This window comes from Schistocerca americana, chromosome 1 (genome assembly GCF_021461395.2).
Source record: "Schistocerca americana isolate TAMUIC-IGC-003095 chromosome 1, iqSchAmer2.1, whole genome shotgun sequence".
Lineage (NCBI taxonomy): Eukaryota > Metazoa > Arthropoda > Insecta > Orthoptera > Acrididae > Schistocerca > Schistocerca americana.
This window is the reverse complement of record NC_060119.1, coordinates 238958128-238981521: the sequence shown is the minus strand read 5'-3', so window position 1 is coordinate 238981521 and position 23394 is coordinate 238958128. Positions and strand designations below refer to the sequence as shown.

Below are 23394 nucleotides of genomic sequence, written 5' to 3'. Positions count from 1 at the left end.
TTGGATGAAAATGCATTCCAGCAAAACAAAGTTTCAAGTTAGGTAAAAGGAAGATGGCACTTGGGGCTAATGGTGGATAGGGTGGATGAAGAACCAATTCAAAGCTCAGTTCATGCACTTTCGCCATCATTATCGGTGATGTATAGGATGATGCATTATCCTGGTGAAAGAAAATTTTTCTGCATGCCAATCTTGATCTTCTTCCAGCCAACGGAAGCTTCAAACGCTTCAGAAATAATGCATAATAGGATCCGGTTATGGTTCTGCCTTTTTCCAAGTAATCTGTCACTATTGTTCCTTGTCCGCAGCTCGTGGTCGTGCGGTAGCGTTCTCGCTTCTCGCGTCCGGGTTTCCGGGTTCGATTCCCGGCGGGGTCAGGGATTTTCTCTGCCTCGTGATGACTGGGTGTTGTGTGATGTCCTTAGGTTAGTTAGGTTTAAGTAGTTCTAAGTTCTAGGGGACTGATGACCATAGATGTTAAGTCCCATAGTGCTCAGAGCCATTTGAACCATTTTTGAACCCTGTTAATCCCAAGAAACAATGGCCATCACCTTATTCAGTGACAAAATGGTCTTTACCTTCTTCGGTGCACTGTAATCTGCTATTGTCGATTGTCTTCACTGCCGTTTTGACTCTCGTGTATAAAAATGGATCCAGGTGTCATCAGCAGTCGCAAATCGGCGCAAAACGTTTTGCGAATTGAGATTAAATATCGCCAGACGTTGTGTTGAAATGTGCCGGATGCGCCTTTGGTCGACTGTGAGCAATCGCGGCACCCACCTTGAACACAGCTTCTCCATGTAGGATATTACGCACTTGTTCAGTTGAGATGCGTAAGTCTCAGCATTCTCTCAAATTTTTATTCGGCGATATTGTATTTCCACGTTATGGATTTGAGCAGTTGCTTCCTTGATGGTGACCTCAGTGGGGCGGCCGGACCGCGCTTCCCATTCGGTGCCAGTCCGACCACGTTTAAATTCATTAATCCAAAAGTAAATGGTCTTCAGTTATAGCGATGAATGCGTGTGAACTTTGTCGATATCTGTTTTGATTTGTGCGGCTGTCCAGCCCTTCAAATGAAAATGTTTAACAACTGCGCGCAACTCCGTTTTTTCCTTTTTCATTCGTGGTTGACACACTGAACAATTCAGACGGCTGTCAACAATGTACTGCACGCTGTACATTAGTGAAATTCTTCATACATGCGTTGCAATAATGAAGCTTACCGAACATGGAGGCGCAACAAAGATGTTACATTCTTTCGTGGATATTTACCAGACTTATCAAACCAGGCCGATCGCAACGGAGGACGAGAGCAGTAGCAGTTTGTCTGCCGCTAGCAGTTAGGTCCTTAGCTGCGGCAGGCCTCCAGCTGTTTGCTTGGTTCAAATGGCTCTGAGCACTATGGGACTTAACATCTGAGGTCATCAGTCCCCTAGAACTTAGAACTACTTAAACCTAACTAACATCACACACGTCCATGCCCGAGGCAGGATTCGAACCTGCGACCGCAGCGGTCGCGCGGTTCGAGACTGAAGCGACTAGAGCCGCTCGGTCACACCGGCCGGCAGCTGTTTGCTGTGCGCGCTCCTGTGCAGGCGAGAGGGCTGTGACAGAGACACGGGGACACACACTCACTTTGGCGGCACTCAAACCTCCGCTGTCTGTTGGGGTGGGGGCTGATGTAGGCTACCCGGCTACTTATCACGTTCATACTCTTTTATGATTTGAGACTCTCCATACCCGGACATCCCTGTGGAAATGGCTCTGAGCACTATGGGACTCAACTGCTGTGGTCATCAGTCCCCTAGAACTTAGAACTACTTAAACCTAACTAACCTAAGGACATCACGCACATCCATGCCCGAGGCAGGATTCGAACCTGCGACCGTAGCAGTCGCACGGTTCCGGACTGCGCGCCTAGAACCGCGAGACCACCGCGGCCCGGACATCCCTGTGTAAAGTATAAATGACCACTAGATGTCATGAGAGACGAATCCACCAGTACAAATGGGGCGATGAGTATTGCGTTGTCAGTAGAGAAGCAGTAACATCAGAATTTGTAGAGCTGTGCCATCGAACGTAGACTGCAGTCCGATTAAAATTACTTGATGGTTGACACTGCACGCCCTGGAGTTGGTCGGTTCACACTGTGCGGTTTTTTCTCTTGTGTTTGGATCCTGGATCTGGCCTTTTTATTTCGTATTTCATCACACAAACACACACACACACACACACACACACACACACACACACACACACACACACACACACACACAGCGCGCGCGCGCACGCACGCACGCAACGATGCTAACTATACATGTTTCATTCACAGCACTAACAAAGAATTACTGGAGTCTTCCGAACTGGACGGTATTCGTTGTCACGTTTACAGTTATAATCACAGATTCAAATGGTTCAAATGGCTCTGAGCACTATGGGACTTAAGATCTATGGTCAACAGTCCCCTAGAACTTAGAACTACTTAAACCTAACTAACCTAAGGACATCACACAACACCCAGTCATCACGAGGCAGAGAAAATCCCTGACCCCGCCGGGAATCGAACCCGGGAACCCGGGCGTGGGAAGCGAGAACGCTACCGCACGACCAAGAGCTGCGGACAATCACAGATTTATGGAGGTATTTTCCGTCTATGCATGTAATTCAAGGCAGTTTGTTTGTTGCCATATGCGTTTCGCTTCTTTTATTTGTGAAGCATCTTCATTGCCCTGTTTCAACACATCGCTTGCATCACTTGTGGGTGAAAGAGTTCCAGAAATCGGAAAACTGGAGCATGGAGGCTAATGAACACGTCTCCAGGACTAACAGCGCTGGAAATCGTAAGTAACACCGAACGTTAATTTCACGTCACGAAATTTGTGCTTCAAAAGTTGATTCCAACCTGAAAAATAACAGAAAAAGATAACATAATGTAACGCACTAACATATTGAAACTACCACTTAATAATTTATCAAATGTGTAAGAAGGAACGTATTACAGGCCACTCAAAATGCTTCTCAAGTAAAAGGAGCGAAACGCGTATGGCAATAAACAAACTAACCTAAATTAGTTGCATAGGCGGAACACACATCCATGAATTTTTAATCATATAAGGACCGTCGGAAAACAGAAAAAATGACTATAATCACAGATATCAACTTACATAAGTTCTGCGCGACATCGTTGTTACTGCCGATACAAGAGTCATAAATGTAAAACTTTCACACAGCGTAGTGTTTTCATTCTAAACCTAATGAAAAGACTTTCGTTATTATTTATATTCAGTTAGCTGATTTTATTTTTTCACACTGCTGACACGATCGAAAATGCAGTTCAGATTCTGCACAAAATACCAAAAGGTTTTGCAATGAACACGCTTGAGGAATTAGAAATTTATATGTACCCGAGAAAATATCCACAGGAAATATTGAACGGACATACAGAATTTAGACACAAACACTTCCTTAAAAACTTTATTGAACTTTTAGAACACGAAAATGGATACATCGAAAGTAACATATGCAACAACCAAAGATAATCGTAACAAATTTTAGTTAGTAAAATAATATCGCTGTTCATCTGCACAATCTTTGTAAACATATAGCGTCGTAATAGTGGAACTGTCAAACTGCTGTCACGTCGTAATTAACATATAATTTTAACACCTTGACAACAACATTTACGATCTTATTAAAGCAGTGACAGTTACAAGACAGCTACTTTAATATGAATGACATTGACATCCATACCTGTTCTCACCAAAATTGTAATTGCAGATACTTGAAAATGCCGATAAAGCCAAAACAGTCTGTCGTAATTGTAAATAAAGATTACTCATTATAAGCAGCTATTTGGTGTATCTACTGTAACAACCATTGTTTTTTAGCGTTGAAACTAAGATTTTTCTGTCTTGAGTTAGCACGTAGAAGTTTGCTTTAATCACCGTGAAGAAAGCTACCGTGATTTGACTTCTGCCGCTGATTGTTGACCGTAGATTTTTCAGATACATTGCACATGACGAGATAATGATTAGGTTAGGACACGAGTTTAAATTCAGGACTACAAAACGTGTCGTCTGCCGCAGTTCAGTCATTGGCAACTGAAAATCAGCTGTCGACAGAGCCTCTCGCATTTCCGTCGTACCTCGCGGCGGCTCTGACATTGCTCCGCATTTCACATTAACACCATTTGTGAAGAGACCTGTCGTGTCCGTGTGTCGCCTGTAACAGGGCGATAGCCGGCAGCGACACTATAGCGGCCAGTGGCTGACGTCAGCTGTCAAGTAATTTTAATCGGACTGAAGTCATTGGGTGTCACCTGTGTAACAGAACCATGAGGGACATTTCAACCGTTCCGTCGGTAATGTGACTGTGAAATGGAAACGTGAAGGAACAAACATCCATAAATCGAGAAAAAGCAGACATGTACCGACGGACAAGGGCCGTGAGGCATACAGAAAAGTCGTTGAAAAAGTCGCATGAAATCACTGGAAGGAATCACTCGTGATGTCCAAAGTGCTACCAGCAGTCGATTTAGCACAGGCACTGTGTGTATGAAGTTAAAAGGATTGGGGCTGAATGGTCGAGCGGCTGCTTATAAGCCACAAAATTCTGCAGTCATTCCTAAGCGACGCATTAAGTGGGGTCAAGGGCGGCGCCACGGGACCGTAGTGACTGGAGGCCTGGGGTGATTAATCACGCTGTACCTTGTAGCAATCTGATGGAAGGGTTTGGGTATCAGGAATGGCTGGAGAACGGTACCTGTCATCATGTGTAATATCAACAGTGAAATATGTGAAGTTGGTGTTACGGTATGGAGGTGTCTTTCGTGGATAGGGTGTGTGGTCCCTTCACTGCGCTCAGGAAAGCGTTAAATGCGGTAGGATGTGAACACATTTTAAAACATTGCTTACTGCGTTCTGTAGAGGAACAGTTCGGGGACGCTGACTGTTTGCCGTGAAGCAGCCTCAGTGAGGCAGTGGTTTGTGGACATAAATATTCCTGAAATGGACTGATCTCCCCAGAGTCGTGACTTGAACCCACCAGAGCACACCTTTGGTGCACGTCGTCTTCGCTCCAGACCCCAGCATCCAACGTCATTACATTTTCTGTGTTTGGTTCTTGAGGACGTTTGGATTACCACTCCTCCACAGATATTAAGACACCTCATCTAATGTAACTCCAGCAGTTTTCACGTCGCGACAATGACGAAGCATGGACATATGCGATATTGATATCCACCAACAGGTGCCCAGATGCCTTTTGTCAGATAGTGTACGTCGTTTTCGATGTCGATGGTATCGATACTAGGAGGAACAGGTGACGCTATTTAAAGAGATATATTGGCCTCATCGTCCCCAGATGACGCCTCGGCACAAAACTGCGCAATAAGTTTCTTTCCAGCTGTATACCCATCCACCTGGGGCCTTCAGAGAAAGGCTTAAGACACTAAGCTCGCCATGTTGGTTCTTTGTTACCTCAACCTGTTTTGGCCTGTTGGATAATGAAAACCGTCTACAAATAAATGCCTGAAACCATTTCCTAGACGGAAAATGGTCTTCACTACGAGGATACCGGTTAAGAACTGCCGCAGACCTCATATTTGAATTAAATTAATGAGAATTAGACATATTATAAGTGTGAATAATGAAATAACTGTAATATAAGAGTAAGGCACTCGCTGTAGTCGACGACAACATCCATACATTTCATTTCAACCACAGTTCACCGAGGTGTCTTCTAGTTAGGCAACTTCTTGCTCCTGTCACGAAAACCAGTCGCGGTTCTACATGCATATCAACATCTGTAGTCTGCAGACGACTGTGAATTGCATCACAGGGGGTATTTTGCTGTTCCATTCGCGTACGGAGCGCGGAAAGAATGATTGCTTAAATGCGAGGGTAATCCCAAAAGTAAGGTCACCTATATTTTTTATAAGTACATAGAACTGTTTCTTTCTACAATTGTTTACATCAGTTTACAGCTTGAACATTTAGCTATTTTTCGACATAATCACCATTTCTGTCAATGCATTTTTGTAGACGCTGTGGCAGTTTTTGTATGCCCATGTCATACCAGCTCAGAAAGTTATGAACCTCTTCTTTCACCACCCAAGTTTCGTCACCCGTGACAGTTGAGTCCAGAAAGTTGTCCTGTTCGGCTGCAAGGCCGTGAACAAATGAGAGGGGCAGTGGTTTGTGGACATAAATATTCCTGAAATGGACTGATCTCCCCAGAGTCCTGACTTGAACCCACCAGAGCACACCTTTGGTGCACGTCGTCTTCGCTCCAGACCCCAGCATCCAACGCATCCCGCATGTAGTCCTCGGTCAGCATGCGTGGCACCCATGCTGTGCACACCTTTCGGTAGTTCAATGATTCCGTTAAAATTCTGTGAGCGGTGCTTCGGGAAACCTCAGGAACCAACGTGCAGAGATCATCCAGGGTGATCCGCCGATCTTCACGCATACTCTTCTCAACCTTCAGCACTGTCTCCTCAGAAATTGACGGTCTCCCACTCCTTTGTTCGTCGTGAATTTCGGTCCGACCAGCTGCAAACTCTCTACAGGACTTAGGAACATTTTTAACATCCATGCACGACTCACCACACACTTCCGTCAATGGGCGATGGATTTCAATCGACGCAGTGCCCTTTGCGTTCAAAAACCAAATAACTGCGCGCAGTTCGCACTTGGCGGTAACATCCAACGGGAGATCCATTCGCAACGGCTGCCAAGCCAAGACTGAGCGCCTCAGCGCGGCGTTCGCATGTTTACACACAGCGCGTGAAGCACTCTTCATAACAGTGTGACCAACTGCCACACAAACAGAGTTCTGTACTTATAAAAAAAATAGACCTTACTTTTGGATTACCCTCGTATCTATTCTCTCGCAGTGATTAATCTAATGTTGTCCCTGGGATCCCTACGAGAGCGGTGCGTAAAGGTTGGAATATATTCCTAGATTCATCACCTGAAGTAGGTTATTGGAATTTAACCACGTACGCTTTCACGGGATAATTTGCGTCTGTTTTCAATCGTTAGCCACTTCAGTTCTTTTAGCTTGTCAAACATTGCCTACTATGTTACTTGTTGCAGGATTTTCATCATATTGAAATTATGCTTTATTAATTGCTCTGTGAAATATGAAACTTCGTTAACTCTTAAAAGTACTGGTATACTGAATATCATATTTTTTAAAATAAAACTAGTCCCATCGATCCCAGACTGGATTTATGCCACAGTAGACTTGGCGAAAAGCACGGACTTAAGCGATTCTCGAATGGGACGAGGACGTGGAAATTGACACATTTTATAACATTACAACGTGTCCACTTTGTCAAACGTTCCCAAACTTGAAAAGCAGAATGCGACACTTCAAATTTTTCATTCATGGAAAGGGACGTGGCCAATGGAAAGCGTGGTTGTTTTTCACGTCACAAGCAGAACTTAAGAAACGCCATATTGGGCAATATTGTTTATAGTTGAAGCCTGTATTTGGTGGTCTTTATATTATAACGTAGGCACTACGAATATATGCTGTTTTAAAGCGCTGGCACACTGAGAACCTCTCGAGAAAGCTTCGTTTTTGGTACGACTTGTAGTTAAATCTTAGGTAAGTACATAATGGCATTTAAAGACTTCAAGTCATTGCAAAATGAAAGATAAGTATTCATACAAAACTGCTGACTATAGCGTAGTAGATAGCGGTGTGCGTTAGGATGTCGAAGCGTGCTCATCTAATTTCTGCAAATGTTTCTTATTCTTTTTCCCGTTTTCTAAATGAATGTGGGACTTACTTATTAATTAAATAGAAGAATGTTCTGGAATGTTCGACTTCAGTCATAAACAAGAGCGCTCTCCGTTCAGGGCTGAGTGTGTTCGAGTTTGTGGCGCCAGGGAACATGGATCAATGTACTACAAAAATGGTGTCTTCGCCAGTGGCTGATGCTTCTCCGTTCTTTAATTTGTACACTACAGACAGAATAGTGGATTTAGCATGTCGACAACGGGGCAAATTAACGTTTTAATCAAAGACAGAATACTCCATCTCTTTGGTTTTAATAAACATTTTTAAAGAGGAGCAGTGTTTTTACAGTGTTAACAGTAACAATTACCACAATAAGTATTGCCGAGCCGAGGCGCTTTCCCACGTATCTGGGATTTATGACTCCCAAGGGAAGCCAACGCAAAATTTTAAATATGTGCAGAAATTCGTTGCTCAGTCCGTCGACGTGTCCACAATTTCTTCGCGATTTTCTCCGCTCATCTAAGACTGTCTTTAACTCAACTAATATAGCTAACATGCGCACGCCTATTTTGGTAAACAGTGTGGTTTGCGCACCAGATATAGCTGATAACTGCTGCTGGAGAAAGTTGTGAATCTGAGGGACATGTTCCGTGTGACGTACCAGCTCATTTCTGAACGTGCACCAACTATGTTTGGCATGTTTCACGATGCGTAGCACGTCCCACCTGAGGACGGGTTCAGTACACTTGCACATAACTTTCAAAGAAATGATACTCACCCATCATATGAAGAGTGAAGCCAAGACAGCCTGTTTTGTGTTCAATATTTCTTTTTGAAATGCTCGGAATATTTTTATTAGCGATATGAGTCTCTACACTGGAGGTGGAGACATTGTGGAGCTTCCAAAAAATTGAAGTTGTTAACACAAATAAGATGTTTACATCAATCTAAAAGACTTCTTCCCGAACTAATGGAGACGCTAAAGCATAAAGTTAACACGTTGTTTTAGAGCTACCCTTTATGGCCTGCACTGAAGCAAACGTTCATGGCTACTTCGCTTCATGGCATCTTACACCAAAGCCATCATATCAGGCAGTATAAAAGTAATGAGTAATTAAAAACGATTATAACATTTGCGTGTCGTGCAGGTTATTAAATTAAGCTGCGTTTACGATGTCGGCATATTTATAACTCAATCTTTGAAACAAAATTTGGGGGCCATTCCAGCAGACGATCGTAAAGGAAATGCGCGGTGTGAAGCCTTAGTACTCTTGGTTGAGGCCTAGGCATAAAAGCAAGTAGATTACGTTACTTAAAGACTTAAAATGCACCGCCTGACAAAAATGGCGTGCACCCAGAAAACATCGTTCGAAGTCAAAGTAGCTTCGTATACGTGCACACAATCGGCGGGAACGTAAGAAAGAGAGGTATTCGGAAAGCAAGGCACGATCGGGCGCGAAATGGAAGCCACAGCTAAAATCCGATGAAGCTTTGCACAGATTTATTGAGCAGTATCTCTAGTATGCCTGTCGACCGCGACATGTTGCTCTTTTTAGTGAGAAGGTAAAGATCCTTAGATCAATAGTGCCTGCTGCCAAGTATGAGGGCCAGGTGAGAGATTTCGCCTGATGTCATGCAGCCTGCATAACATAACTATCGTGCGTTCGCCTCTTCATGACAATTCTCGGTTACACTCTGCAGCGGCAATGAAGATGCTCCTGCAACGTTTTCGGCGGCAAGTGTTTGATCACCCACATTCCAGACAGTAATTGGCTCCTCCTGAAGTTCAGCTATGGTCACATGAACCACTGGCTATGAAGACAACATTTTGGCACAGACAACAACATGCAGACCAGCGTTGGAAATTGTCAGAAACCACAGGTCTTCGGTGACGAGGATATTGGAAAGCTGGTACAACACTACGACAAATGTCCAAATCTGAGCGGTGATTATCTAAGGAAGGAGCTGGAAGGTGTAGTTAACTGTCGCAAATAAAACATTTTTGCAACAATCGGACCTTACTTCCCGAATGGCTCTCGTTATTAGAGGTGCAATTCTCTGTGGCAGGTAGAACTGCCAGCACAGTGCATTAGTATTGTTATCTGTTGTTACCAGTCCTGGTAGGACATTTAAGGGACATGGAACGTAAGATGTTGCGTGATTACTGGGGACACGGAGATGCCACCTACTTGTCTGATGATGATGTTTCGTTTGTGGGGCGCTTGTACAAATTCCCAACCTTTGCTCAGTCCAATCTCGCCACTTTCATGAATGATGATGGAATGAAGAGGACAACACAAACACCCAGTCATCTCGAGGAAGATGAAAATCACAGACCCCACTGGGACTACTTGTGTGAGACAGAGTTATCAGCACATGGCACTGTTTGAGAGGGGCCCCATTGTGCCTTGCCATTTGGCTAGCTGGTCGAACCGTGCAAATCTGTGGGGCACTGACATGTGACAGTGGTCCGATGCTAAAGTGTGTGGGAACGTGAGGGCAGGCCTACTCGCCGTCAAGATTCTGATCAACCACACCTGACCGCCACAAGGAAGGATCGCTGCGTTGTGCTCCAGCCAGATCGTAACCCTCTCGACATTTGTGCCTCCCATTCGACAACAACTAACAGATTCCCTGCGACATTCTGTGTCATACCGTACGTTAGTCGCAGACTTGCAGCAACCAGACTAGGAAATTACTCTACCTTGCGTTAGCTGACGTTGATATCACAACAAATACGGCTGCGTTTTAAGTGATGCCGGTAATGAATGGCGTCGCAACGGGGAAGCATGGACGGGTAATGAATGGCGTTTTCAGCAGTGAGTCGAGATTCTGCGCCAGCCTGGGTGGCAGTCGTCAGCAAGTATGGCAGCGACATGGGAAGAAGTCCCATTGTTCCAACGTTTTGCAGAGGCACTGCGTTGATCCACCTTTCGTCATGGTGTGAGCAGCCAGTGAGTACGATTTCAGGTCACGGAAGGTAGTGATTGAGGGAGCCTGCCGGGACAGCGAATGGGGCGGCGGTTGGATTATATCTATTCGTCGCCGAGCGATGGAGAACATACTGACCATAATTTCTAGTCTACAACTCCACGTTATTCTTGTGCTCACTCAGCGGGATCAGACACTATGGCTATAAACAAAAGTTTTGAGTTCGAACTGCTTACTAACTATAGTAAAAGTTCACATGCACAAACAAAATAATATTCTTGATAATAATAGTGATGTCCCTATCAGAAACAGCACTATTAGGAGTTCAGAAGCGATCTCTGCGGTAAGTTCCAAGTAAAATTGTCTTCTAACCACCAAAGGTACTTGCCCGCCACGAAAGTGGAAAATAATCTCGCCACTTGCCACGCGGTTTTGTCAACATTACGGGCGGCACACAAACAATTACTTTGGTGGAAGCTAAGCGATCCAGGACGGGGTACAGTTCTCGCTAGTTCACTTCCCACTTTTACCGAAAACATGCGTTTGGTAGGTGCCTACCATTGACGTCATCCGAGGCACAGCGTACGCCGGCGTATGACTGACGCGGGCAGATTGATAGCTCGGCGCGGAGTCTCTCTTCTACTGTCTCCCTTTGCGTATTGATATGCGGGCGCAGCGGACCGCCGAACGGAACACCTGCAATCAACCGCTGTAGGCGCCGGCAGAAGCATCTAAATGACCACTTTCTCGGACACTTGTTATATAACAACTCTGTCGTGCAATAATCTTCATAATTTTTGTGTAATTAATGTTGCGTTTGCTTCAGTTGCTGAAGAAGTTTGAGCTCGACTGCATTTAAACTTTTCTGGCTATAATTTTTAGACCGGAACCGACAGCAGAACATGACCTCAGAACTACCTCTTTAAGAGTCCTTGTATTGATTGTTATTTACACTAAAGTCTTGAAACTTGGTACAGTTGTGCTATTTAATGAATGTAATCGGGTGCTGTAATTAGAACTTTCTATCATACGAATCTTCATCTTTCTGAGTCTAATATTTAACGCCTACAATTTTTCGTAAGAGCGCCGATTTTGACCTAAATATTTAACTGATCCAGTTGAGACTTGTAACTTTTGACTGTGACATGCATTTGAAAATTGTGAACAATTTTTAGGTTTCTAGTTGCATTATTTAGCACCACTTATTTTTTCTTAAAATAATATATTCAACGAAACATATTCATTAGATCATTCTGCGACTCAGTATATTAACGTTAATATACTGAAGTACACACTGACAAAGTTTCGGAAAGCTACTTCAGTTTTTAGTTTCACCCTTAAGCCTTGTTTAAACGACGAAATTGGGTTGCGCCACTCGTTGCGTGGAATGAGTTGCACGCAAATGGTTTCATATTTGATTGCAGACACGGCGAAACCAGTATATACTTCAGTTTCGTCATTTTGTTGGTTCCTGAGTCGTGCCTGAAATGGAAGTTTTGGCAGCTGCACGTCGCACGAGTTGTGATGGAGTTAAAGCTTGTTGAGTGCAATCACGGCATAAAAAAAAAGAAACATGTTTCGATTCGTGACTGGATGAAGAAAAGACGTCAGCTCGATTGCTCAGCATCCTTGCTGAAATAATAAGTAATGGAAGACACAAGAAGTTCTTTTAATTATCTTAGGAAGTCAACACCAGAATTGTTAACGTTTCTTCTAAATAGAGTTAATTATGCGATAAGGAATAAAGATATTGTAATGCATGAAGCACTGTCGCCAGAACTGCAATTTCATATCACAATGCATGCATTACAATCGAGAACACTCGGCATTCTATAAGATGCGGTTTCTGTTGGTGATGACACTTTTTCATTAACACCGATAATTAAATTAACATTAACAGTGACAATTATTATTATTGACAGCAGTAATTATTCCAAGCAGGCCGCATTAAGAAGAGAATGGTTGGCAAACTTCTCTCTTGGAGATCGATCTGTACAGTGGCAATATTTCAAAATTTAAACATGTGTCAATGGGGAGCACTGCTGCGACATGTTAAATAGATGAATATTGAATAAAATCTGTAGCTTCTTGATTTGGGCAGCCTTCCCTCCTGTCTACAATATTCCTTAAAAAAGGATTGAGCCAACTCGAACGTGGTATTTTAGTCTTGTAGTCAAGAGCATTTCTACAGCTAGAATTACATTTGCTTGTATTTTTGTTAATTCGGTTGTATATGTGCTCCTAATTCAATAAATTTTGCCCTGAAGCTCAGATATTGTCAAACTATCTATGTTCTGATCGCACATGAAGGTCTCAGGAGTAGCACTGTATTGCTTATTTTTTGTAAACAGCATCACTGAAAATCCACAAACACCTATGCAAAGCGCATCTATCCAAAAAGTGAACATTATTCTAAGTTCGCCACTTCATATTTCAGTTTGTCTACAATCTACGAACACACATAATCTCAAAATCCGTGCAATTAGTGTCGCCAAAGTTGGAACACGCCGAAACTGTTTAGTTTCACCGACGAGTTGCTCAAACGCATGGCGCGCATGCGCAGTGGCCGGTAGCGCGGTTGCCTGTAACCTAGTGTTGTGTAAACTAGGCTTTAGATTATGGCGCAATACTCTGTATGCTAGCGCAGGCGCGTTACGATGACGTGAAGCTAGTAGCAGTCAACTGGGGTAAGTCCCGGCACACTCGCTCGCCTCTGTATCTCTCACAATGATGCAGTGCTTGTTTCGCCACAAGCGGGACTTCGTGGAGGTTCAGAGTCCTCATGTGTTAGCTCTCATGCGACAGTACAGTGATGCCGCTTTTCAGAAGGAAAATCCTCGTCCACACTTGGTACGTATCTAGTGTCTGCGTGATGATGAGGTTCTCCTGAGGCCAGAAGATCCATAATTTGTCCACAACAGAACCTGTATGGAACCAGCTCGGAAGTGAACTGTGTCTCATTACCAGTACCCAGGATGTCATGTACGACTTACAACGGTTATGGGCTATCTTGCCTCAGGAAAGGGCACGTCAGCTTTATGACACCTTTCCCAACTGGTTGAGTGCATGCATACAGGACAGAGGGGATATAACGTCGTACTGATGATTCGGCTGATACCACCAAGTTCATTACAAGCTTGATTTGGTTTTCTAATCACTGCAATAATATCACATACTCCATCAGCGCGTGAAGCTTCATTTCGTTACCCGCTCAACTTCTGCGTGCTTCACTTTACTTTTTTTTTTTTTTAGGCAGAGTATAATCCGTGAGAAACGTGCAAGTATCTAAATATCTGTCGCCATGAGTACTGCGAGGTGTTAGGTTTACAGGATTTAAGATGATTCTGAACTGCTCTCGGGTATTCCACCCTATAGAGGCAGTCAGATGTAACGATATTTTGGCAGGTGACTTGTGCATTGGACGTCAAACTGCGGCCCGCGGGCCACATGCGGCCCGAATCAAGTTTTCGTAGGGCCCGTGGTTCTCAGCTGTATGCTATAATAATATGTATCCAGCAACTAATAGCAGAATCCTAATAGGTCAACTGACGTTAAGGGCTTTTTAAGAGTGTAGGTTTCCCGCTCAGTAACAAACAAAAATACGCAAAGAGAGAATAATATTAATTTTAATTAACGTTGGGGAATTCGGCTGTGAGCTAAGTAAAGTTGGCCGCTTATCTCATGGCCGAGAGATACGTAATGCAACCGCTGCAGGGTTGGAGAATGCGAGAGGGGGAATGCCTTATTAGAGGAAATGTATTCGCAGTTATGAATATGAACCACCTTCGGCTGTATACTGGAATCCCGACAGTCAAAATTTTTGCCGGGTCGCGATTCAAATCTGCATTGCCCAATTTACGTGAGCGGTTGCCTTAACCGCTTCGGCGATTGGAGCACGAATCTCGAGCAGACTCAAACGTCCATATGTCTTCGTCCAGGCGTCACAACCTGCTCTCGTACGTTACGTGTATTCCCGTCCGGGAAGGGTATGTTTATTGAGACTTGAGGGCCTGGTATTGGCAAATAAATACGAATAGCCTCTGTTATTAAGAAGTACGATGCAATGTTCATCTTAATAACACAGGCACTGCTATTTCGTATTCGAATGTTGCATTGTTTGTCTTCCAGCAACGATAACTCACAGGCATATGACACTCGTACCGATCAGTTGCTACATTTTCTATCTGGTGCCCTCGTTTGCAACCCCAGAATATCTAATGCCGCCCTATGTTTATTTATTTATTCATTCGCTTCTTTCGAAAACTTTGACAGTAATCTGCTATTCACACTTCAGTAAAAGAGAGTTTTCAAACATAGAGTAATAGAAAACTATAGTGTTTCAGAAGACGTGGTAGCATGTTTCTGATTTCTTCGGAATTTTTGTAAATTGTCTGCGTGTCCCCCATAAATATCCAAGCTGCCCTCCCACCCTCCATCACAACCACATGGGGTTGCGCCTGCTCCTCCCTTTCATCTTGGAAACCACTGGTATAAATTTTGACACAGAATTACCAAGGATTTGCGAATGCTCATTATACAGGGTGTTACAAAAAGGTACGGCCAAACTTTCAGGAAACATTCCTCACACACAAAGAAAGAAAATATGTTATGTGGACATGCGTCCGGAAACGCTTACTTTCCATGTTAGAGCTCATTTTATTACTTCTCTTTAAATCACATTAATCATGGAATGGAAACACGCATCAACAGAACGTACCAGCGTGACTTCAAACACTTTGTTACAGGAAATGTTCAAAATGTCCTCCGTTAGCGAGGATACATGCATCCACCCTCCGTCGCATGGCATCCCTGATGCGCTGATGCAGCCCTGGAGAATGGCGTATTGTATCACAGCCGTCCACAATACGAGCACGAAGAGTTTCTATATTTGGTACCGGGGTTGCGTAGACAAGAGCTTTCAAATGCCCCCATAAATGAAAGTCAAGAGGGTTGAGGTCAGGAGAGCGTGGAGGCCATGGAATTGGTCCGCCTCTACCAATCCATCGGTCATCGAATCTGTTGTTGAGAAGCGTACGAACACTTCGACTGAAATGTGCAGGAGCTCCATCGTGCATGAACAACATGTTGTGTCGTACTTGTAAAGGCACATGTTCTAGCAGCACAGGTAGAGTATCCCGTATGAAATCATGATAACGTGCTCCATTGAGCGTAGGTGACTGACGAAACTAAAATGAGCTCTGACATGGAAATTAAACGTTTCCGGACACATGTCCACATAACATCTTTTCTTTATTTGTGTGTGAGGGATGTTTCCTGAAAGTTTGGCCGTACCTTTTTGTAACATCCTGTAGAGACAGTCATCTTCAAATGCGGTACCCATTTGGCGCGAAGAGCAATTAATTAAGGATGTTGTAATAGAACGCAGTGAGGAGAAGGAAAATGACATTCAAAACATTTGGGAAGCATTTGTGATCATGTCTAATAGTGCATAATGCATTTAAATATAAGTACAATTACTACTATTAATCAGTTAGTCATCTCCTAACAACATAGACTACATAACAACACTTCATCAGGCAATTACAGTGCCACAACTTGGTTTCTGAGGGTGGTGAAAGTCTGAAACAGAGATCAGTCCACACAAAGTGTACCGAATGTTTGCGACTTTGGACGATCGATTCTTGTTGTAGGTCCAATTTATCACGCCCTCTCTACAGCTAGTCTATTGGAGGGTTATAACATACTAATTTATATAGCTTATCAATCGGATATAATATCAATAGTTACGCGGCACGAGGTGCCTACCCACAAACTCAGTATTTGCTCTTGGGCTGTCCGACGACCCCTGGATTAAAGCGTAGGCTTCGTTCCGGATACAGCGGTGTTGAAATTCCCGTCTTGTCAACCTCATTATGTTTTCCGCCATTTCCTTAAGATCACTGAAGTGGAAAGCCGGGATTGCCTTTACAACACGCTGCGCCCATTTTCTGCCCTGTCTTTCTCCATCTCAGCTCTCGTCCATCTACAATAACATCTATAGACGAGTCGCAACAGCCGGCTGCTGTGGCCGAGCGGTTCTAGGCGCTTCAGTCCGGAATCGCGCTGCTGCTACGGTCGCAGATTTGAATCCTGCGTCGGGCATGGATGTTTGAGATGCCCTTAGGTTAGTTAGGTTTAAGTAGTTCTAAGTCTAGGGGACAGATGACCTCAGATGTTAAGTCCTATAGTGCTTAGAGCCATTTGAAGCATTTGAACGAGTCGCAACACATTTTTTTCTTAATTTTCGCAAATCTATTATCAGAAATATGCTTCGTGAAACTGTCTTAGTCACTCTTGACCGAAGGCAGGTGACTGAGAGGACAGTAGTGCGAATCTAGATAGTGATGCTCATTTTCACTGTCGATGTTTTGGATATATCGGACGCTAGCGCAAGCTGTTGTTGAGTACTGCTTGAGTGTTTGGGATGCGTACCAGTTCGGATAAAGGAAGACCCGGAGATGGTTCGTGAACTCAAATGGGAATCCCTGGAGGGAAGGCGTTATTCTTTTCGAGGAACATTATTGAGAAAATTTAGAAAACCGGCATTTGAAGATGACTGCAGGACGATTCTGTTGCCCCCAAAATACCTTGCGCGTAAGGACTACGAAGAGAAGATACGAGAAATTACGGCTTATACGGATGCATATAGACAGTCATTTTTCCCTCTTTCTATTTGCGAGTATACAGGAAAGGAAATGAGTAGCAATGGTACTCTCCGCCACGCACCAAAAGGTAGATTGCCGAGTATCGATGTAGAGGTAGATGTAGATGGTACGCGATAAGAACAATTGCATGTCATTGGTTTTTTCATCAGTCTTCTGACGAAGTAACTTCAGTTGTCTCGGAAACTTCAGCTTTCCGGGGCAACGCTTACTGTAAACTGTTTGATTCTATTATTTTATCAGTTTTCGCTACTAATTTTGATACACCCTGTGTTTGGTAAAACTTCAAGTACCCTCTGCCATATGCCTATAAAGACTCTCAGACTAGACAATGACGTCGGGAAATATTTTCTTGTTTCGTTGCTGATGCTTCATCTGGCACACTTTGTCCAAATAAGTGATATAGTGTCAAAATGAAATAACGAAAAAGCTTAAATCGAGAAACTAAACCAGATAATCGTACACACCAAAATGTTATTGAAAGTGGCGTCCCAAATGGAGCTTCCGAGGTACGGACAAGCCCTCGCTGCTGTTGGAGGCGAAGAGAAAAGGGTACGAGCCTAGAAGTGTGGGTAATCCGCTCCCAGAAACCGAGAAACTGCCGCCTAAATGGTGACCCTTTAATCCTGTTCTCGGGAAGGGATAAAGGACGAAAGGTCTGTCTCCTCCTCGGTGTTTAAACCTCCTCTCCCACCGGGAAGCCAACAGCGGCCAGTTTTGCGGGTTGCAGGAGCTTTAAATGTTCGTCTGTTTCTTCACGAGGGAAGTGAACCTCTCTGCGGAGTTAGCGTCGACAGCATCGCCACTAACACTGTACATATGGGATAGTGCCGGCCTTGCTGTGTCATTCTGATTTAAAATTAAAAGACCGCACGTTAACGGATTCAATGCGATCAGAAGTTGTTAAGAGAAGCACCTGGATTCCGTAGCAGATGTCACATTAGCCTGACGCTTCTTTTATATAGTGTTTCATAGTCTTCTTCTATTTAATAGCTTGTCATGCCCACGCAATTTTTAAAATTCTTCGATACACCAGCTTTCAAATACTCATAGATATTTCTTTCCCGGATTTGTTTTCAGGAACTTTCTCATTTTCCTGTCAATACAGGGTGAACAGTAATAAAATCAACAAACTGCAGGAACGGGTTCCTGACTGGAAATAGAGGGAAAAAGTCCTATGAACTTGTGTCCAGAAATGAACCGTGTACGTTCAAAGACCACAAATCATCCCAGAAAACACTACAGAGCTGCATCGCACCCGTGTCACGACAGACTAATAAAGTCATCAGAAGATCAAAAAAAACGGCAAAACGATTTATAAAAGATATCTGAATGGTACAAAAATTGACAGTTGCCTCTAAATAACGAAAAGTGTGAGGTCATCCACATGAGTGCTAAAAGGAATTCGTTAAACTTCGGTTACATAATAAATCAGTCAAATCTAAAGGCCGCAAATTAAACTAAATGCATAGGAATTACAATTACGAACAACTTAAATTGGAAGGAACATATAGAAAATGTTGTGGGGAAGGCTAACCAAAGTCTGTGTTTTATTGGCATGACACTTAGAAAATGTAACATATCTGCTAAGGAGACTGCCTACACTACGCTTGTCCGTCCTCTTTTAGAATACTGCTGCGCGGGCGCCTGGGGGGTCCTTACCAGATAGGATTGACGAAATACACCGAAGAAGTTCAAAGAAGGACAGCACGTTTTGTATTATCGCGAAATATGGGAGAGAGTGTCACTGAAATGATACAGGATTTGGGCTGTCCATCACTAAAACAAAGGGGTTTTTAGTTGCTGCAGAATCTTCTCATAAGATTTTAATCACCAATTTTCTCCTCCGAATGCGAAAATATTTTGTTTACACCGACCTACATAGGAAGAAACAATCACCACGAGAAAATAAGGGAAATCAGAGCTCTTACGGAAAGATATAGGTGTTCGTTCTTTCCGCGCGCAATACGAGATTGGAATAATAGAGAATTGTGAAGGTGGTTCCATGAACCCTCTGCCAGGCACTTAAATGTGATTTACAGAGTATCCATGTAGATGTAGAGGTTTATAGTGGCCTCTGTGGGACGCGACGCAAGCGTTCACACGTCGCATCATGGATCTCTCTTTCTCTTTCGCACGTTCGGCCCTCTCTCCGAGTAGCGTCGCAGGGGTTGTGAGCACGGTCTTGAAGGATCTGCGTATCAGGAAATGTTTCAGAATACACAACGCGTTTCAGATGTCCCCAGAGGTAAAGGTCCAGTGGTTTAATTCCGGTGATCTAGCTGAAAGTGCTTCTCGTCCTGTCCAACGTCAGGCGAAGATGGTGAATTGTCGGCTGACTGCAAAGCCAGGGTGGGGAGGTGCTCCGTCGTGCAGAAACCACATAACCTCTCGTATTGCCAAAGGCACATTCTCAAGCAGCCCATCCAGAGCATTCTGCAGAAAATCCAGGTACGTTCTTTCGTCGAGGCGTTGTGAAATAATAACCCGGCCAAGTATGTGTTCGCCAAGAATCCCTGCCCACACACTGAAGCACACTGAACCGATGCAACTGAGACACCTCAATCATTCCTCGGGGATTGTCTGCAGCCCGCAGATGACGATTATACATATTGATTATACCAGTTCTGATAAAGATTGCTTCGTCGGAAAGATGATAGAAGTCCAATAATCGAGATGGTCTGGTGCCAAAACCATCGGCAGAAACCTTCCCGTAGAGGAAAATCCGCTGCTGATAATGCCTGCACTCGTTGCAGGTGTTAAGTACAGGGCTATTACAAATGATTGAAGCGATTTCATAAATTCACTGTAGCTCCATTCATTGACATATGGTCACGACGCACTACAGATACGTAGAAAAAGTCATAAAGTTTTGTTCGGCTGAAGCCGCACTTCAGGTTTCTGCCGCCAGAGCGCTCGAGAGCGCAGTGAGACAAAATGGCGACAGGAGCCGAGAAAGCGTATGTCGTGCTTGAAATGCACTCACATCAGTCAGTCATAACAGTGCAACGACACTTCAGGACGAAGATCAACAAAGATCCACCAACTGCTAACTCCATTCGGCGATGGCATGCGCAGTTTAAAGCTTCTGGATGCCTCTGTAAGGGGAAATCAACGGGTCGGCCTGCAGTGAGCGAAGAAACGGTTGAACGCGTGCGGGCAAGTTTCACGCGTAGCCGCGGAGGTCGACGAATAAAGCAGGCAGGGGGCTACCACAGCCGACGGTTTGGAAAATCTCACGGAAAAGGCTAAAGCAGAAGCATTTCTTAAACAGGAGATTGGAAAACCGATGGATCGGTCGTGGTGGAGAACATGATCAACAATTCATGTCATGGCCTCCACGCTCCCCGACTTAACCCCATGCGATTTCTTTCTGTGGGGTTATGTGAAAGATTCAATGTTTAAACCTCCTCTACCAAGAAACGTGCCAGAACTGCAAGCTCGCATCAACGATGCTTTCGAACTCATTGATGGGGACGTGCTGCGCCGAGTGTGGGAGGAACTTGATTATCGGTTTGATGTCTGCCGAATCACTAAAGGGGCACATATCGAACATTTGTGAATGCCTAAAAAAACTTTTTGAGTTTTTGTATGTGTGTGCAAAGCATTGTGAAAATATCTCAAATAATAAAGTTATTGTAGAGCTGTGAAATCGCTTCAATCATTTGTAATAACCCTGTATAGCAACGGTTGTCATGCGGGACACACATAATCTTACCTTAGCTTTCATCGTGTTGGCGAGCCACATGCCTGGAGCTCGTACTGGGGTTCGTCTCCATATCTTGTAGTACCCGGTCCTCCAGATCTCGTGTACGCACAGTCCGCCGCCTCCCTGCTCGTTCATCTGTCTGAAGGGACGCATGATGACATTGTGTGATTTTGATAGTGTTAGTGGGGGTACTTGCTTTGGTACTGCCGTGATGCCTCTCGACGGTTTCCATCTGCTTGGTCGTATGTAAACACCATCTCGGCTAGTTCCCGACATGAATACCGGACCAATCTGCTGCTTACAGTACGCTGCGCCAATCATACAGCCTGCAACACACCAGGAAAACACGGCACGTGGTCAGAGGAACTTCTACTCGTCAGCGCCATCTACCGTGGCAAGATACATTTCCGGACACATATTCATAGGACCTTCTTTCCTTTATTTCCAGTCAGGGTCCGTCCCTGCAGTTTGTCGGTTTTATTAATGTCCATCCTGTAGATCATCCTCTTTTTTTAAAAAAATAATCGGTGTTATCTGCTGCTCTACATATTTTCCTATTTGTGCTACTCATTTCTACGTAACATGTGTGATACGCAATGGATAGAAACGTCTCTTGTCATAATTCCAGGTTGCCCGTCTGACGGCTTCTAGGGTAAACAAAAGTCAAATTTTCAGTTTTTCATGTAACTATTGACGGAATTTAAATATTTAATAAGGCATCATTATCTACGCAATAAGAGGTATAACATTACGTTGAAGAATTAACACAGTACATCAAATATTAAAATAATAAACTGTTTATACAGGGTGTAATAGGTGTAAATACAGATATTTCTACTGATGACTGAGGACAGTGTCCTGAACAACATTACATCAGTATTTACTTCATTTTCAGACTAATAATTATAGCTATCAGGAGTAGTATGTTTTTAGGTTGGTTAGTACCTGCAAGTACATATGGCAAGAACAAGCCATTAATGCTTATTTTCTCCTGGGGTGCATGTCAGGTGTTGATGTGGGGATACATGGATTCAAAAGGGTTAGTCTATACTGACAGACATAGTCCACTTAATGGTGCAGTTACGGCCTTGCAGAAAACATCAGGTCGTAAAGTTTGTGATGTGTTTGTGGGAAAGCTTCTTGACGCATAGAAAACAACAACAACAACGAACACACTGATGTGTGTACATATTTAGGTACCACATATGAGAGTATCTGCGCTTATATCCATTACATCCTGTACATCTTTAGGCATCATAACATGATGCACACATTATGGAGACTATATTCACCCAGTGTTTGATAATGAGAACACTTAGCGACTTCTGATAAACTTTACACATAATTCTTACCATATCGAAACTTTTCCAATTGGCGCCCTCGCCCCACAAGTTAATGAAAGAGGAAAAGTGGTTCAGTTACTGCATTATCAGTGTTCATGCAGTAAAATACAGCATTTGTATGACGTCTTAATTTACGAGTATTACATCTTTACTATTAACTGTATTGGTAACAAATTTTGCAGATGGTACACACTTGTACCACCGAATGCACCTGTAAAATTATATTAGATATGATGTCGTAAACAGTGAGATGTGTGAAACACTAGCTTTTCTTACAAAGGAGCTGTTTCGTACATACGATCGAGGGCACTCCACAGAAATTTATGCAAGTGGAGGGCAGGATTCGATAATTGTCGTTTTTGATACCAGAAAACTTGAGCAATCTCTGTTGATTACTAACAAAAATAATTAGCAAATATGTCTCTATTTAGCACTCCTCGAAGGGAAGATAAAAAAATAAATTTTAAAATGGTTATTGAACTTTTGCCGTGTATAACATTGTTTGCTTGATAAATTTCACATCTGACCATGTTGATGAATTGATTCCATTTTCATGTCTTCTAATTTTGAAAGTGAAGTGAAGTAATTAAAGTTCAATATTTTAAAGCTTCATTTTTTGTTGTTCGTGTAATGTGTAACCCAGGCCAGCAGTCGACGAAATGAATTTGAGAAAAATTCAAAAACAATCACAGATTGTCTTTCACAATCGAGTTTTAATGGCCTAGAACTGAACCAGGTTCTCTGCCTCGTGATGACTGGGTGTTGTGTGATGTTCTTAGGTTAGTTAGGTTTAAGTAGTTCTAAGTTCTAGGGGGCTGATGACCATAGATGTTGAGTCCCATAGTGCTCAGAGCCATTTGAACCTGAACCAGGGTGATAGCTTGTTGTGCTGTGTTTCACCCCCTGGCGTTCGAGAACACCAGATTTCTTTAAGTGGAGACCTTCACCACCTTAATTTTTCACATTTATCCTTTCTTCTAGTGCAGAAAATACGCAT

General features: G+C 43.5%; 1 protein-coding gene across 1 annotated transcript in view; it reads left to right on the top strand.

The window, feature by feature from the left end:
• Positions 1-23394, top strand: part of LOC124622516 (zinc finger protein 236) — an 846219-nt gene that overhangs the window by 580543 nt on the left and 242282 nt on the right. The window lies entirely within an intron of this gene.